The sequence below is a fragment of the Ictidomys tridecemlineatus genome, chromosome 8 (assembly GCF_052094955.1).
Source record: "Ictidomys tridecemlineatus isolate mIctTri1 chromosome 8, mIctTri1.hap1, whole genome shotgun sequence".
NCBI classification, from domain to species: domain Eukaryota; kingdom Metazoa; phylum Chordata; class Mammalia; order Rodentia; family Sciuridae; genus Ictidomys; species Ictidomys tridecemlineatus.
In genome coordinates this window covers 80,692,577-80,712,027 of record NC_135484.1, presented here as the reverse complement: position 1 = coordinate 80,712,027, position 19,451 = coordinate 80,692,577, and the positions used below count along the sequence as shown (strand labels likewise).

Sequence of the window (19,451 nt, the reverse complement as noted above, 5' to 3'; positions counted from 1 at the left end):
TTGCACTGAGAAATAAGTTCTTGCATAAAAATTGTAGATTATAAAATATCCTATGTTATACAACAAGATAAATTCTACTGTAGCTACTAATACACTTTTATGAGGAAAACACAGCTTTAGTTTATCTATATATTTTGTTATGTTTTACTAGATTGTATATATGTATATATACATATATATATTTAAATTATGCCAAAATAATTCTATACCACAATATACAATTGTAAAGTCAAAATTTTCAAGCCACAGATGATTCATATTATTTTAAATCATAGTATATAAAAATGTTCTGATACACAATAAAATTCAAATGCTTTGCTTGGTACCAAATGATTTAAAATCAATTACTAAGTAGAGGGGGTCTTAAGGTCCGTGCAGTGTCAGAGCGCCCTCCTGTGGCTATTTTGTCTGGGTTGCTTGCGTTTACCAATTTGCTTGCTAGTTAATGAACCCATTAAATAGATGACCTCATGATTAGATACAATAAAGTCCTCAGTCACTACCAAAACTGAAAAACAGCTGCAATTAAGAAAGCATATTATGAGATCTGTGTAAAATATTAAGACTGTGTTATTTCTTCTGATACCATTCAGCATAAAAGTTCAATTGTAGTTGAAATGCAGTTGTTTTTGTCCACATTCAGTTTGCTAAAAGAAAGAAGTTACAAAGAAATGAGTCAACAAAGGAATATATAGATTATGACCTATTAGGGTCTAGAAGAATTCAACCAATTCAAGTAAATTATACATCTTTGATAATTGATTCGATGTTACACAAATAAATATATTTATATTTCAAGTAATAATAAAACAATCAGATTTACCAAGAAGTGAATACATGCTTATAGAAAGACAAAAGCTCCAAATTATTTTTAAAATGGTAAATAATTATTCCTCTGGGGAATAAAACTAGGTGGTAGGTATTATTAAGCACCGACATGAAGAAGATTATAAACCAACATCTGTGCTAGAGGCAGAGATGGTGGTAAATAACACTGATTCAGGCCCTTAGAGTCATGCAGTTTAGAGGCTATCTAGCCAGGCAGGCAGAGGACAAATAATTACAAGCTTAACCACTATCATATGGGAAATATAGCTGTTTCCCAAAGAGAATTATTCTCATGAGCATAGCAATGCTTCTTAGTTTTTTAAAATTAAATTATGTCTCTTGCATTATCTCCTTATATCTCTGTTTTACTCTTAATCTTTTCCACAAATTCACTCTTAATTGCATGAAAACTTGTTTATCTTTAATGAACATATTTATTGAAACTCAATTCTACTTATTTAAATAGGTTTTATTCTAAAATCCATCTTGTGTGTATGAATATGGGCAGTCAAAGGACTACTTCTAAGACATAACACCTTCTTTAGGGCTCAGGTATTTTAATGGCCAAGTCAAGCCTCAGCACCAAAAACTTAATAGCACATGCAGCAAGTTACCATTGCTATCAACCTTGAGAACCACAGAGATTTTCAGTGCTAGTAAAATAATATTTACCTGGCTGTAGAATATATTTACTCTTATGCATATATGTTTAAACCTAAAAAGTTACAGTTGCTGTTAATATAATTCTAATACATCTAGAATTGTTAAGGACAGTTTATGAAGATCTGTTTCATTTACCATTAAAGGAAACTTGGCATTTATTACCTGTTTCAAGGGAACTACTATCCTTCAAAAGAATAGCTCTTTAAAAGAGTTATTTTTCTATCACCAAGTATATCCATGCATATGCTTTATGAAGAAAATATTCATGACTTTGGAGAAAAAAAATATGTGATAGATTGGCTTTCTGCAAGAAAATGGCTTTTGTTAATGGATTAGTTAACTCCAAATGCTCAAAGATCACATGACACAGAGAAGGGTATCCAATACACAGTCACAAGGTCTATGCTCCTGTGTCTGTCTTGAGCTCTTTGTTATATTCCTCTTTCATGTTCCCCACCATTTACTAATCCTAAAATTTGATAAGAGTTTTTAAAAACATATTAATAAGTAAATTTTTCTATTTTTTGAACTCCAAGAACAATCAGCAAAGAGACACAAAATGTCTCTTAGAATGCAGGAAAACAATTTACAAAGGACAAGGGATTTTACTTTATTTGTAAGCCTATCAGTTTCATGGGCACTGGAAAAAAGTAATCTGGGTCAGAAACAAAGGATTTTATTACACACACTAATAGCAGTAGCCAGAGTATCAGCTTTAATCATGCTCATATGTCTTATTATATATGAGGTGAAGAGGATCAAGTCATCCTGGTGAGACCAGAGATGATACTGGTATTCCAAGTCCTGGTCCAAGTCCCATTCCCCCAGTGCTGAAGATTCAACACCCAAGAAATGCTGAGGCAAGAGCAAAAAGTTTTATTTAAAGGATAGAACACACACACACACACACACACACACACACACACACACACACAGAGAGAGAGAGAGAGAGAGAGAGAGAGAGAGAGAGAGAGAGAGAGAGAGACAGAGAGAGATTCCTCCACAGAGGAGGAGGTCCAAAGCTGGTGCCCGAGGGAGTGGGAATGTCCTGCCCCTTTTACAGACTTTAGATTTCCTTTGTTCTCATGCCCCTCTTCCCATTCTGCCTACATGACCCAAAAAGGTGGAGTGATCTAAGGATAGGAACCAAGCCACACAGGGGTACAGGCAGAAAGGGAGCCACCCAGCGGCTATTTATTAACAACTCCTTGAATGGAAAATCAATTCCCTAGAAGAAGGTAATTTTGGCAACAGGTTGGAGGTAGGGGAAGTGCTCTGCAAGTATTAGCATTATTTTTCTTTGAATCAGATCCCTTCTTCCTGACCCAATCATTCATTACCTATACTGACTGACCTTTTTCCCTGGCCTCAATCACCCCCTCTGATAACAGAATCCTTACTGTTGTAAAGAAAAATAGATGATGATCACTATGGCTGCCTAAGGCTGGGGATAGAGGAGGCAACATGGAGCAAACAGTTTTCCTTTTAGGAATGTTTTGGGTCAGTTGAGAGGTCCATGGAAAAAGTCTGGTTTGGAAGCAATAGGTTGTAAAGTCATCTGGGAGGTGGGTGCTTCTATGAGAGAAACAAGAAGATATATGGGCTGGGGATGTGGCTCAAGCAGTAGCACGCTCGCCTGGCATGCATGCAGCCTGGGTTTGATCCTCAGCACCACAAACAAATAAAGATGTTATGTCTGCCGAAAACTAAAAAAAATAAATATTAAAATTCTCTCTCTCTCTTTAAAAAAAAGAAGATATAAGTACTGGAATAAGATTAATACAAGAACAAATGCTGCAGCATGTGAACAAGCCAATGAGTATGATGATGATGACAGAAACTAGTAATCTTTTACCAGAAGGTGCAAGAGCTGAGAAGTTGTTCCCATAATAAGACTGGTGAGGAAATGGCTTCTATTTGAGAGTGTAAATCTTTAAGCATATTAGTTACATTGCCAGAGTTATCAGGAATGTAAACACAACACTTAGTTTTTATAATGTCACAGATGCTCTCATAAGATGTAGTTAAACTGTCTAATATCATATGATTTTTGTAAAATGCTTTTTCATTGCCATAACCTCTGTGTTTAGTGGAGATCTCTTTATTTCTATTACTTAGTGATGAACCCAGCCTAATTTGTTATAAAGTCATGAAAAATTAATTTCTGTTTTACTATAAATTATTGCAATTTCTAAACTTGGAATTCCTGCTCATGCCTTGAACTCATCTATGGGTGGCTTTCCCTGACCAGATAATAACCCTCTCTGAAACCTCAGAAGAACCTCATAAATACTGATGTTAGGATCTGAATTTATTCCTTACCTTGAAATAGCATGCTATGTAGATCATTAACCTACTATCTGCCTTTGTATTATGCTTGTCAAAATCCTGTTAGCTGTAAGTTCTCAAGATACCACCCTTTGCAACTTTTAGGGCTATAAAACCTTGTTCCTGGGATGCTGGGTAGCTGGTTTCTAGCCCACATTAGGAGAGACAGCCACTGATCAGCTCTTTTTGTGTACACAAATACAAGCTTGCTTTAATTTGACCTAAAATTGAAATTGGTGGTCTTTTCTTTGCATCAAAGTTCAACACTTAGGGCTAGAAAATCATACTAGCAAACAGATCAAGTATATCTACGTAGAAGGTTAGGAAGATTTGTAGGACTTAAATTGACTTTTGACTAAAAAAACTTCTGACTCTGATAGTGTCTTTTTTAGAGGGAGAAAGGAGGGGTACTGGGGATTGAATTCAGGGGCACCCAACCACTTAACTACACCCCTATCCCTATTTTTATTTTATTTAGAGACTGAGTCTCACTGAGGTTTTTAGAATCTCAGTTTTGCTGAGGCTGGCTTTGAACTCACAATACTCCTGCCTCAACTTCCCGAGATGCTGGTATGCAACATGACACCTGGCTGATAGTCTCTTTTGATATTTATCAGGCACTCCTGTCTAAGAATCCCCCTTTTGTAGCCTCCAATCTTACTTACTCTTGGTGTACATAGTAAGTGTACATAGTAAGATAAATTTTTTTTTCTTTTAAATGCCCAGATATGGTATACATTGGTTATAACTTGTTATGATAGGTGTTTAAGACTAAGCTGGTCAAATTGGCCTTGTTTCTATTTATTGTTAAGACTCAGGTAATTTTCCTCAGGGAACTTGAGAGCAGCCTATTAGTTTTTTTAGTGCCATTTGCCAGGATGGGTCAGGGCCTCATTGACAATGTGGCTTCCCTTGGAAGCATCAGGGACATTTCCCTCTCCAACAACCCTCCCCTTTGCAGCATGTGCACTAGTTAGTTTTCTGTTTTATATGGTCTCATTAATCCTCAATTGAGAGGTCATGTGGTCCAAAGTTGCAAAGCCCTCAGAGAAGTCCCCTTGTTCCCTGGGTTTAAGCTGACTCAGAGGGCAAGAGCCAAATATTGGCTATTACCTTTATTGGCCCTTTTACTTTCTTAACTTTAGTCTCTAAACTTTGGTCTTAAACATCCAGCAAGCCAGTTTTCTCAGTCTTAAAGTAAGAGTGCTGGGTTTCACATTTAATGTCTATAACTTTATAGATATTTACTCCTTCTATTTAATTGGGGTCAGTATTAGCCCTGGAAGTTAATCTTATATCCTGTCTGTCATATAGATGATGACCTATTATCTCAAATTAACTTGTTATATTAGAAGTTTATAAGGGAAATACAAAATGAAATTAAGAGTAAGAAAACATTTAGTTTGTTTAATAACTATGAACCAAGAAACATAATTTCTATCATTTCATTTACTTTAGTTTGAAGGATACCAGCTTGATAAAGTTTTCTTCTAAACCTTATAATTTAAAGACTTGTATACTTGGAAGATATATTACATCTATTATGCCAAGAAAACAGTAACCACACCACAATTACACTGATGTTCTTATATTAACCAAATTTAGCTTCTAAAGAAAAATGTAGACTCTGTAATGTAGTGTAATACTCTAAAATAATAGTTGTTATTTAATCAGAGTTGTAAAAATCCTAATTCCCTTTAGACTAGTTTCTTTAAATAATAAAACTTAACAGACACAATAAATTATCTTAATAGATAAGATTAATGTTTTAAGAAATCCTTGTTACTTTAACACATACATTAAACTTTGGTTTATATGAGTGCATTAATATTTAACCTTAAGAAAAGCCTTGAAAGATTTTTAACTGATTGTGATACTTATATATAACCAATTTAGTTACACATAAACTTTTTGAAATTTACCCTCCATACACCTTCTGTAACTTAGACATCCTACAACTTTTTACTTTACCACAGAAAAGACCTTTTCATCCAGAAACATTTCTTTTTCCACCTACTTTTCATATTAAAATATATTTCCATACCTAGAACCTTCTTATTTCTTTCCTAGTTATTAACCCCTTTTATTAATTCACACTCTGAAAGAACTCTAATACAATTTCTGCATTTAGATAAATTACTCTAATAAAGATAAAATACTTTGTTTTTATAGTACTTTAGTTGAAACCCAATTGAAACATTTGTACTCTTTGTATATAGAGTTACCCCTGACAGGATCTTAATTCCTAGTAATCTTGTTTTTAGTGAAGACACGGAAATAGAAAAATCTCAAGCTTTGTTCATTTGCCCATTTATGAAAACACACATAATGTTTAAATATATTACCTTATGGAATTTAAAAAGTTAAAAGTACTTGATTTTATATTTAGCAGTTGATGTTTTAGCACTTTAACTTTATAAATTAATAAGATATTTCCTTCAGAAACACATTTATTATTAATTCCATTGATGTTAAATCTTATTTTCTCACTTTTAACTGTAAAAATCAAGTATCAGACAAGTGTAGTTAACAATACTAGCCTTCTCTTCTCTGTTGAAAAAAAATTCTGGAAGCAATGAATATTACATTCCAGACATTTTATAGAATCCAACACTTTGTTAATTGGTCACCTGGAAAAATGTGTGAGTTAATAAGTTTAAAGACATCTTTATTCTCATTTTTGTATCTAATTTAAATTGAATACTTTTCTACTTTTTTTAAGTCATGTGAACTAAAAGGTATTTGGATACATTTTCTTTTAAATTTTGATTTATAAGCACTCATTTATATATATGCCAATTTTGATACCATGTACATAATATATGGACATAAATAAGCACATACAAAGACACTATACAAATCACAGGTGTGCACACATATACATATAATAGACAAGAAACAGAGATCTTGTAGCTATTTGTGTGTAGATATCCACAAGTAGAATACAGTGCTACAGATGTCCATTAAAGCCTTTATTACATTTCACTTGTTAGAAATTAAAGTAGTGTTTATCAGACTTTCACATTATGACTTAAATGTAAGACATGCCTGTACAAGTGGAAGCCAAGTGTAAAGTGTGACAGCCGTGGTGGACATTTAAATCAAAGGGTCAGGTAACCACTGTCCTTGATGACTATCAGATCTATTCCCATTTATGTCCTTAGGATTTTGTGAGGGAGACTTTCTAATGTATATGAGAGCTAACTCTTGCAAACAGTATAAAATTCTCTGTAGTTAGATAAAACTAATCAGAAAAATATATTGATTTATGCAAGACCAATGTGAATTTACCATAAAATCATGAGTTCAAAATAACAGAGTTAAAAATAAAACAAAACAAAACAGGAATTAAAAAAAAAACAACCCTGACATGGCAGCAATTACTGTAGTAAAGAATAGTTTTCTCAATCATAATACACTTTTTGGCTCAGATTAGAATCAGTTCAGATATTCAAAGAATGAGAGAGTCCTGAAATCCTTAGGTAAAGATTCTCAAAGTAAAAAAGACTTGTATATAAGAGATCATTCTATTTTTCCTCCCTGTGCTGTAGTGCTTAGGGAGAAACTTGTTAAGAAAACTGGATGGTAGAGTATGAGAGCAGATAAGATAGTCAGCCATTTAGGTCCCACAGTGAATTGAATTTAAAAGTGACACTTTTTTCCCCCTTTGGTCTCAACTGGTTCTTTGCAAGCCCTGGAAGCTTCTGCAATTTACAAATCAAATGCAAGCCTTGGAGAGAGAGAGAGCTGCTTTTCTGAGCAAAATCATGCATATGGCATTTTAAATATTTTTTTATTTCCTTAGTTGGTAATCAGGCCAGAATTGGATGCAGAAAATTATGAGACATTATCTCCCATTACATTTGAGCAAGAGGCTCCACTCTGAACAAAACATGAAACAAAGGAATGAAAGAGTTCAGTTCCCATAGGTACGTGCTCCAAGGGACTGTCCCTTTGGCTAGGGGACATCTCTCCAGTGCTGGAGCCTTTAATGGCCAGCAGTCTCCACCCCTCCTTATTTGCATGCCCTCTGTTTTCAATTGCTACTTCACCATTGTGATCATAACTCATGTGCTTTTATATGGGCAGCCATGAAAATGATGCAAGACTCCAGATTATCTATCCTTACTGTGTGACTGAAAGCCCTGGGAGAACATGGGACCCATTTTTGAAGTGAATCTTGACCTAATGGGAGGTGTCAAGCCTCCCATTAGTTAATAAATTCTGTGGGGAAATATGGCCTCACTTAGAATGGTTGATCATAGCTGAACCTAATTTACATTTTTGGTGCAATTTGGGATTTTTAAACAAGGTGTGAGAAGTCCTCAGACTTGCATATAAGAACCTCAGACTATCTTCTTCCTTTGTAAAGAACAGGCTGAGCTGTAGAGTCGTATTAAAATTTATTTCCCTTTGATAGCCATGATTCTCTATCAGATAGAGAGTCCATATTGAGACCATGTTTGGCAGCAGAAAGAAACGAGGGGTAAAGTCTGGAATAAAAATTTAGTCTTACCGTGGGCCAAAGGAATCTTCAGTGGGCTGTGGAAATAAATCTCCCTTTTGCAGTCAAACAAACTCACAGAAGCACACAGAAACAGAGAAACAACAATGGGAATACCTACAAGCTTGTAAAGACTTCATGCAAACAAAGGGAACAGGCATTTCCTTACAAACCACTCCATATCCCTCTCTCAACCCTAGAGACTGATCAGTGAGGGCAGGGGATACTTGGGAGAAGCAAGCATGGGGAGAGTGCATTATGGCTTATTTGGAGGTACATGTGTTATTGGGGTTTTTGCTCAGTACTACTTGATTGACCAGACACCACAGGATACCCAAAAAGGGTGGTCAGGGTGGGGAAGAAACCTTTGAGGTGTACCGAGGAGTGGCCCCAGCCAGAATGTCACAGTTATTCCAACCCTTTGTTCATCTCCACACATCCAAAGGCAGATAGAAATTAGAGACACCTAATGTGCTCCAAGCCTGGATAGGATAGTGAGAAATGATGTTGCTTGACCTCCAGGGCCGGTGATTAGGAGCCTCCTAGGCCATGAATTCTGTCAAGCAAATCTTGTAGAATGGGGGCTTGTATTTAATTAGCCATGGGTGCCAATTATTGTCCTCCAGAAAGATGCATCTCAGAAAGATGTGGTGTGCATGAGAAAGAGCTTACCTCAGTGATGATCCTTGGTGAGCCCCCGTCTGAGATCAGAGATGATACCTGTGTTCCGAGTCCTGGTCTCAGTCCGGTTGGCCAGTGTTGAAGATTCAACACCCGAGAACTGCTGAGGCAAGAGCAAAAAGTTTTATTTTAAGGATTAAAGCGAGGGGCGGGGGCAGAGACAGAGACAGAGACTTCTCCTCAGAGGAGGGGAGCCAAAGCTGCTGCCTGAGGGAGTGGGGATGTACTGTCTCTTTTATCGATTTCAGATTCCTTGGTTCTCATGCCCCCCCTGCCTACGAACCCAAAAAGGTGGAGTGACCTAAGGGCAGAAGGAGGCCACCCAGGGGTTACTACCTATGAGCAACTCCTAGCACTGAAGAACAATTCCCTAGAGGTAGGTAAGTTTGGCAATAGGTTGGAGGAGGGAGAAGTGCTCTGCAAGTATTCACATTTTTTTTTCCTTTGAATCAGACTCCATCTTCCTGACCCAGTCATTCATTACCTACACTGACTAACCTTTTGCCTCAACCTTACTAGCACACACCACAGATTACATTATAGGAGATAAACCCTGAGCATAGGGAACCTGGTTTTTTTTCTAGCAGCCCAGGCCTTCCCATGGAGAGTGAAAATATCTTTTTCTCTCAAGGCTATATGCAGGCATCTCTTCCTTCAAAACAAAGATATTTTTTATGTCTTCCAAAGTGGTTTATAAAGCAAACATCCTTGAAAAGATAATAGTTCAAAACAGTGGAAGAACAGACTAACAAGACCTGCAGGGAAAAAAAATCCCTGAAAATAAAAATTCTCTATCTTCTCTTCTTAGTGTGTATGTGAATAAGATATGTAATATGTAATATTGTATGCTTTTACTTTGTGTTTATATTTATGTTTATATCATATAGGTATTAACATATTCTATATTAATATGTGCATATGTATCATATTTTATCATATCTATTATACATTAAATATATATTTAATTAAATCTCTGGTTAGTAAATAGTTCATTCAATTAAAAAATTATTTATTAAAAATTATTTATTAAGTCTCATTCTAATAATTAGCCTAATTGTGCCTTAGTTCTCTCCCATATAAGACTAAGATAATAAGAGGACACAATAATTGTCCTATTTTAAAGTTTATATGAGACAATGCATTTAAGGCATCCAAAATTTTAGTTGGTTTATATGTATTAGTGCAAAAAATGCTAGCTCTTATTATTTTATTATTGTTAATGTTCATATTTTATATTGTTTTCAAAATCATATGTTGTAACTACCTATTTCACTAGGCAATTATTAAGAGCTATCCATATATCCAGATAATGTGCTTGAAAAATCTATACCTGTATATACATATTTATAGAAAATCCTTTGTGTATTACAAATATATTCAACCTATAATTATATTTACTTTTAAGTACCTAGTACACTTTCTTATGCATGTATAAAAGTCTGTTTATTTTATTATGATTGACTGAAGTAGACTCATGCTGAAATGTAGAATCAAGTTAAAATAGAAGAAAGATACTAGACTATGACAATTCCCTCTAGGAACAAGTCCTGAAGCAGCATAATAATTCTCTCCTTTGTAGATAGAATCCTTTTAATAAACTGGGAGCCATCAGGATATGCAGGATACGGAAAAAAAGAAATAGAGGAAGTTTGGAAAGGAAACTGAAAGAAAGAACTTTTATTAAAAGAACTATGATTTTCCCTTCAAAGAGCATTCATAGAGAGCCTGTTAAAAGGGAGCGAAATGGTTTCCTCCTGTGGGAGAACATCAGGGGACTCTTTTTTGGTTTTCAGATTCTCTTCCACCAAGAATCTTCTTTTCAATAGAAGGACCAAGTCCTGCTGCCAAACATATGCTGCTATAAATGGCAACTTGCCAGTTTCTCAGTGGTTTCTGATCATCTCTTATTTCCCAGGGAATGAAAACTTAGTGGGAAAGAGAAGCTCAGGAATGGTGAATTGGCACAATCGGTACTTTGTGTACAGGACCAGGGTGGGGGCAGGCAAGAGGAAATTAGAGATGGAGAAGGTAGTAGGGTAGAGAATATAGGATTTATTCTTATGCTAAATGTTCTGCCACATACTTTTCTCTCTTGGTGTTTAAAACTATCCTCATTAGTGTAAGCCTCAAGTGAAGTTAAACAATAAAACTGCTTGCTAAATCTACATAGGCAAAGTCAAAGTGGTTACTAATTCTCCTAAGTTACTTATCCTCTTTTTGTACAAACAGCACCAGACAATAAAAATAAATAAATGTGCATCCGTCTGTATATAATGAAAAGCATGCCAATACAATCACCTAGTAATTAATATCCCAGGAGTTTAATTAAAAGCTAATTACTCATTTTATTACTATGTTGCCTTAATTCTCTTGCAAAAGATGTCAAGACCATACATAGAGTCAATTGTAGGCCATTACATGTCATGGAACATTATTTTAAAAATATCATGTATATATTTTATCATATTGTAACATTTATACATAGTAAAATGGTTACCATATGCAAGCAAATTTAAATGAGTACCATCTCACATAGGATTTTTTTTAATTTTAATTTTTTAGTTTTTGAGGATGAGGAAGGGTTGGTAGGAACACCCTAAACTATATTCTCTGAGCAAATCGAAGTATGCACTACAATATTATTAACTATCTTCTCTATATTGTTTGGTAGGTCTCTTGACTCACTTCTTTACATAATTGCAACTCCGTACCCTTTGGCTGACATTCCCCACTCTTTTGCCACAGTAATTATTTTTGTCCTGTCTGTTTCTGTGTATTCGGTTATCTTTTTAACTCCATATAAGTAAGATGATATAGTACTTTTCTTTCTGCATCTGGCTTATTTTGCTTAAAGTAATGTCCTAAAGCTTCATTCCTATTTCCACAAAAAAGGCAGAATCTTCTTTATATAAGATTAAATAATATTCCTCTCTCTCTCTCTCTCTCTCTCTCTCTCTCTCTCTCTCTCTCTCTGTGTGTATGTATGTGTGTGTGTATGTGTATTTTCATCCATTTGTCAGAAACACACTCACCTGTCCAAACTCAAAGAGTGGACTAAAGACACAAAGTACAGCAAAAATCAAGGCTTTACTTTAATGATGTTCTTCCAAGATCAGGTGCCTGGTGGTCAAGACCCACAGATTGGGTACACCCAGCATGTTATCCTCTAGGTCCCTCCCCCAGTTCCTCATTGACTGAGTCCTACAGAATGCATGATCTTCCCAAATGTCATCTAGGTTTTATTGTCTCCTATGAGTTATTTAAAGATATATACCTTTAGTTGTTCTCTCCTCCTTTTGTTCTCTTGTAGTGGGAGAGTTCCCTTGGATTGAGTGCCTTTTGGCACATACACAGTTTATCTTTGTTGGGATGGGTGGGTTTCTTCTCATCTCCTGTTTGTCAAGGGGCTGTGAATTTTTATACATTTTTATACATGTGAATTTTTATAAGTGTTAACTGGTGTAACTTTTCATGCTGCTCTCCTCTCCAGCTGCCTTTCTTACATCCCAAATAATTACATTTAAGGATAAATACTGTCTATTGAAAATAGACCACTGGACTTTATAAGTCTCACACATGCACCTATAGATGGACACTTAGGTTGTTCCCATACATGGCCATTATGAATAATGCTGCAATGAACATAGGAGTACAAATATCTCCATGAGGTACTTATTTTCTTTGCACATGTAATCAAAAGAGAGATTGCTGGCTTACAGAATAACTCTATTTTTATTTTTTAAAGAAATCTTCTTACTGTTTTGCATAATAGCTAGACCAATTTATATTTCCACAAACAGTACACAAGGGTTCCTTCCTCTTTTTGATTATATCTATCCTAATGGGTGGGAGGTAAGAGCTCATTGTGGTCTTGATAGACATTTCCCAGGTGATTAATAATGTTGAGCACCTTCGTATGTACCTATATATTGTTGGCCATTTATATATCTTCTTTTTAAAATATGTACATTTAGATCCTCTGCTCACCTTTTAATCAGGTTGTTTTAAAACTTTGTTCAGTTCTGTTTTGCTTTATTCTTGAACTGTGCAAACTCCCCATATGTTCTGGATATCAGGCCCTTATCAGACGCATGGTTTGAGAATATTCTCTCTAAATCCACAGGCTCCATTTCATTTGATTCTCTGTTTCCTAAGCTGTGTGCTGAGCTTTTTGGCTACTGTCCCACTTGTTAATTTTTGCTTTTGTTGCCCGAGTTTAGTTGTGATAGCCAAAAATTCATTGCCAAGGCCATGTCAAGGAGCTTTCCCCTGTGTCTCCTGTAGGAAACTTATGACTTCAGATCTTATGTTTAGGTCTGTATCTATTTCAAGTTGATTTCAGAGTGTGGTGGAAGATAGGGGTCCAATTTCATTCTTGTGCCTGCAGAGATTCAGTTTTCCCAACACTATTTATTTAAAACTATTTTTGTTTTGTCTCTTGGATGACCTTGTTAAAAATTAGTTAACTTAATATGCTTAGGTTTGTTTCTTCAGTCTTTTGAGTGACTCTCTGATTAAATATCATGGATTTATTAGTGTGTTTTTAAATTATCTTTCGTAAATAATGTTTTTTATTGAAATAAAGTACTCATGTCTCCCAATTATTCCATTCCATTCACATTTATATATTTTTCAGAATGACATTTATTTCTACAATTGAAAGCATCAAAATATGTAGATAACTTTGATTAACAGTCAACTCCCATGTTTTTATTTTGTGATTTAATCGGAGAATCTCAAGGAGATGATTTCTGTTTCTTGATATTCACATGAAAAAGAAATACTGCAATAGATGTCACTGCCAGGATTTCACTGCAAATCTACATGGTTCCAACCTTTTTAATATGTCATTAATAGGAAAAAAAATGTCAAGAGGGACTCAAAGAAAACTGCAAATAAAGAAATAGTCTCCTCTTCCACCCCACCCTGAGTCCCACCATATTGTCTATACAAAGCAGCAGGAGAGAGCCTTAAAATTGGCAAATCCCTATATGATACAAATTTCAGCAGTGAAAAATTGCCTGACAATTTACTTTAATAGTGTTACTTGGTATGTGGAAGTGAGGGACTCCCTGTCCCAAAGAGCAAGTTATTTTTCTTCTGGGATGGGAGAATTTAGTTGGACGTGTGCATTCACTGAAACATCATCTGTTAGAGAACTTGACTGGATGGAACATAAAGACCCCACCTACTTATCTCTAACCAGTGAGTTTAAAATGTTTGTAAAAATAAATGTACAGCAAGTAGTTATCATAGCCTCAATGTGTATGTACAATTGATTCTCAAAAGGATCTTGGGGTTACAGGTTCTTTCAGTATATATTAGTAATATATACTGATTAAAGATAGAGATAAGTAGGGAGTCACATGTCTCTTTCTTGTCAAAATCACTAACAAGATATGTTTCAATATTCAATTTGGATATGCAAATTTATTTTAAAAGGGTTCTCAGTCACTTAGGTAGCCCACAGACTGAAGAACAACTCTCATAATCTTATTATTTCTTATATGATCTAATAAAAGGATAGTTATGGCTGGCACTGTAGTTCAATGGTACAATTTTTTTTTTAGCATGTGCAAGACCCTGCATTCAATCCCCTGTGTTGCAAAAAGATGAGAAGGAGAGAGGGAGATTGAGAAAGATTTATGTGGCTAAGGTAGGCTTTGGTGATTTCCCCAATCCACTCTATTTTACCAAAATAAACATACCAAGATAAAAAAAAATTAAAAATAAAAAGCTGTAAGTTTCAATTTTTGTTTTAGAAAAAATGGAAATAAAACAAGCAAGCCAACAAATAAGAAAAAAAACTCACCAATTCATACAAGATAACAAGTTCACTATATGTCATTTACATGTATAAATATGTGGATGAATTGTTTTCCTATTAAGAAATTAATGATTTTCCATCTTTTCTATGAAATTTTGACTGTGAAAAAAATCTATTAACTATGGTTATAGAAGGAAAGAGGAGATGCCAGGGACTAAAATGGAGCAAATTTTATTCCATACATATGATTATGTCAAAATATATCCCACCATTATATAAACTATAGTTCACTAATAAAAACATTTTTAAAAGATAACAATTGTTAAGAAAAGTATAAGAGGAATTTGGGATGTATGTTATCCTTTTGTTTGCTTGCTTGTTGTTTTAATCTAAATTAGTAAAATTGAAAATAATGTTACTCATGCAACTAAGTCCAGAATCACAAAGATTCTTTTTCCCTTTAAAAGTAGCAAAAGCATCAAAAAGAATAAAATATTTAAAAAGCAAATTTAAAGCCTGTTCATTTTGCACCATTTAACTTTGTTTCACATCTATTAAGGGATTATTTTAGCTAGTCTCATACAATTTGGATATACCAGATATATTAGGATAGGTACATGTTGTGATATTCTCCATCTCAAAATCTCAGTGGTTTACAATATATGTATTTTTCCTTCAATGTAAAGTTCACTGCAGGTTGTATCTAGGGTACTGAGCTCAGTGTAATGGCTGTTGTTCAGGCTGTTTTAAACCCTGCACTGCCCATTAACATGTGACCCAGACTCTGGCCTCAGGGGTAAGAGCAGAGCTGGAGAATCTGAGGGGACTTTTCCCTAATGCTTCAGCTCACCTGCCCAGAACTAGTCATTGTTCTCTTCACCACAAAGGGACTGGAAAATGTAGGGGAATTGATGAAATCCTTGATGAACATCACTGTCTTTGTTACGTTAATTTATTAAATATTTAAAAACCAGCTCTAAGAAAGAGTTCAAGGTTTACCATTTTGTCTCTCCCAAATATCATTCCCCAGATTTCACATGCAAAAATTTCTATGAGGCAGAGTAAGATTTTGATTACATAGATTTTTGATTTTTAATAGAGAAAAACAAAAAAAAGAACTTCATCAGAATTAGTGAATTAAGTTCGCCAGTGCTATGTTCTAGTTCTAGTTTTTGTTGCCTTTTCCTTTTTAACTAATTATTCTTGTATGACAGAAAATACAAGCATTTCCTTCTAGATTACAAGAGGAGCAACAAACTTTCTCTCTTCTCTCTCTTCCTTCCCACTTCTCCTCTCCCTCTCTCTTTCCCTCTCTCTCTTCCTTCCCACTTCTCCTCTCCCTCCTTTGTTCCTCTCTCTTTCTTCCTTCATTTAACACCCTCTCTCTACCCACCTTTCTGGGAAGATTCTTAAAGACAAAAACAAACCATGCAGTGATATTTCTCCTTTCTGTTATTCTTTTATTTATAATTTGCAGGGTTTGGGGATGTAGCTCAAATATAGAGCCCTCGCCTAGCACCACACAAAAATAATAAATTAATAAATAAAATTTGCTTCTGCTTCCTATTTGAGAAACATATTCCCAAATCTGAGTGAATTTTTTGTCTTTACACTATAGAAATAATACCACTGTTTTAGATCTTCCCAATTGTGTTTTATATTGAGGACACTCATTGAGCTCAAAAGGAACACAACTTATTGAACCCAAATGAGAACATTGTAAAAACATTTTAGAGCAATTGTAAGATAGCTGGAGCCCACTATGAAAGAAATGAGTGAAATTATTTCATCAAAGTACCTCTGACATTTTCTGACTTTGCTTTTATTTTTAGGGTGCACTATTACCCATTCAGATTCCTGGTACATGAATCTGATTTTGAACCTGATTTATAATCAGGTTCATGGGAGGTTTAATGGTGAATTAATTGCTTTCTCTAAAACTAAATTTGTTTCATTTTAATAAAATTATACTTAGTCTTGTTGTGACTAGGAATGAAGACAATGTTTAAATGTTGCCTTTCATTAAATATCATAGATTGTTAAGCTTTTGTATTTTCAATTATTATACTGAAAGTATACAGTATAATCCATTCCACTGATAGCTTTTCAAGTATATGAAAAGTTCTTTCCTACTCTCCATAGATCAGTCTCCATAATGAATTGAGCTGTGGCTCCCAAAAGATAAATATACCAGGAATCTGTGAGTGTGATCTTATTTAGAAAAAAGACCATTGCAAATGTAATTAGATTAATCATCCTATATTCAATGATGGATGCCCTTTTACAAATCAAAGAGGACCTGGAGATAAACACAGAGGAAAAGGCCTTGTGAAGACGGGCAAAGAGTGGAGCTACTCTTCCACAAGTCAAGAAATGTTTGGAGGCACCAGAATCTGTAGGAAGCAAAGAAAGATTCTTCCTTAGAGTCTTTGGAAGTACCATATCCTTTTTGATCTCTTATTTTGAGACTTCTGGCATAAAACTGTGAGGGAACAAATTTTTGTTATCAAGTTCAAAGTAATTTGTTATGCAGGAAAGAACTTTATGAAGAAAATTGTTTGAGAAGAGATGTCCTGTGTTAAAATCATACATTTTGGAACAATGTGTATATCTTGGACTTAAAAAAAAAAGACACCAGCTTATAACCCTGGCAATTAACTGCTAAATGAGTTTTAAATTGTCTGTTGTGTATTTTGTGTTAACATGCTTCAAGAATTCTATGCTAGTGTCCCTTTTTGTCTCTCTACTGAGCAGCTGTGTCTTCTTTGGGAAAAAGGAAACATAAAAAGTTCCATGACAACAGTTATTCATAAATAAATTTGACTCATAAATGAGACAATTCAAAAATTCAGCGGTAGATTTGTGAAAAAAAGAAAAAGAAGGTAATTGGCTAGGAATCACTTTCCCCAACTAAAGTTCCACTTGATAGGACACAAAAAAACTCTTCATGTTATGGCCAATAACAATAGCATCACATTTTTTACCTTTCCAAGTATCTTTAACGCCTTTTCAAAAATGTGAGACAAGTTAAGAACTCATCAAAAAGAAGTTTCTTTCCCACTATTTGAAAATGTAAGGCAAATAAAACTGACATTAACTTATGTTATCAAACTGAGACACACTAAGTAGAATGGGTTTTTTACCTATGTGGTATATTTATTATTTTTAGAGGTAGGAGGTAAGAAAGATATAAAAGATTGCACTGAGGATTTTCACATAGTAGATTCCCACTTGCCTCATTTGTAGAACAGAGGTAATAATAATATCTATCTTATAGGACTGGGATAAGAATCAGATAACTTAAGTAACTTGAGCCAGGCTTGGTGGCACATATCTGTAATCTCAGCAGCTCAGAAAGCTGAGACAAGAAGATCAGAAGTTCAAAGCCAGCCTCAGCAACTTAGCAAGGCCCTAAGCAACTTAGCAAAGCCCTAAGCAACCCTGTCTCAAATAAATAAATAGATAGATGATAGATAGATAGATAGATAGATAGACAGATAGATAGAACGATAGATCGATCAAAAAAGGGGCTGAGGGATGTGGCTTTGTGGTTAAGTGCCCCTGGATTCAATCCCTGGTAACATACAAAGACCCATACACACACACACATACACACACACACACACACACACACACACACACACAGAATCAGGTATCTTGAATTTTTTAAATACTGGCCCAAGGTTAGAACTTAAAATTGTTAACTCCTATTTTTAGCCACTAGGTTCAAGGTAGTCACTCAGAATTTTCCAGATTTTTTTTGTTATGAAATTCTAAAGAAGTCTTTCTTATGAGTTTTCAGAACACACAGCAGATAAGAAACAGCAAATTAATAGGTGGTAGAAGGTGTCATTAGCCATAGTTACCTTAGAGAGGTTCTTGATAGCCTGCTATTTGAGGAAAGGCACAGAACTAAGCAGTGAGAAAGAACTGTATTCCTCTCCAATCCAATAATGGATGTTTATACTTTTCGCATGGAAAGTATGGTGTTGTTAGGTAATAGCGTGAAAAACATTTTAAGTCTCTTTAGATAAAACCTCAGAAGTTAACTCCATTAAAAGTTTTAAAAGAAAAAATAACTTTCTCATAAAATATATTTTATTAAGAATATAGTTACTTTGTCATCCATCCCTCCTTAGATTAAATGAACAGTCATCTATATTTATCAACTAAAAAAATACATTAAAATTACCTTGTTATTCAAAGTTATAGAGAAAGACAAATCACATGTCATTAGTCATACAAGACTTTCTCAAAATAGTGCAGAAAATTACTGTAGTGCATATTTATTCATCTGTCCACTAGTAGTATTATTTTTAGGGATTGAAAACTCTATATCAGTTCAGTTATCTGCAGAATTGGGCATTTTGGTGATAGGATCATATTATGCCCCAGTGAAGATAGTGATAATAAAAGATTCAGCAAATTCCAATGTTAAAATTTATTTTAATTTCACTCTTAAGACATGCTGTCATTTTTGAGATGTCTTACAGTTATCTTGGGAGTGCTCATCTTTTGACTTCTCTTTTAATTTCCTCAGAGTATAAATAGCTGAAGGACAGAGGCTGACAGTGGAGTCCTGTCTTGTGAGCACTGGGGTTTCATGTCCTGCATTGTAACCATCAGTAAATTCTACTTACTGCCCAATTGTCTGGCTGTCTTTGGTGATTTTGAACAGAT

General features: G+C 34.8%; 1 long non-coding RNA gene across 1 annotated transcript; it reads right to left on the bottom strand.

The window, feature by feature from the left end:
* Positions 1 to 248: 248 nt before the first annotated feature.
* Positions 249 to 9,597, bottom strand: LOC144365876 (uncharacterized). Its single transcript, XR_013424608.1, has 3 exons — positions 9,436 to 9,597; positions 8,996 to 9,104; positions 249 to 647 (listed from the first exon to the last, which is right to left on the bottom strand). It is a non-coding gene; the product is annotated as an uncharacterized LOC144365876 (long non-coding RNA).
* Positions 9,598 to 19,451: the final 9,854 nt, after the last annotated feature.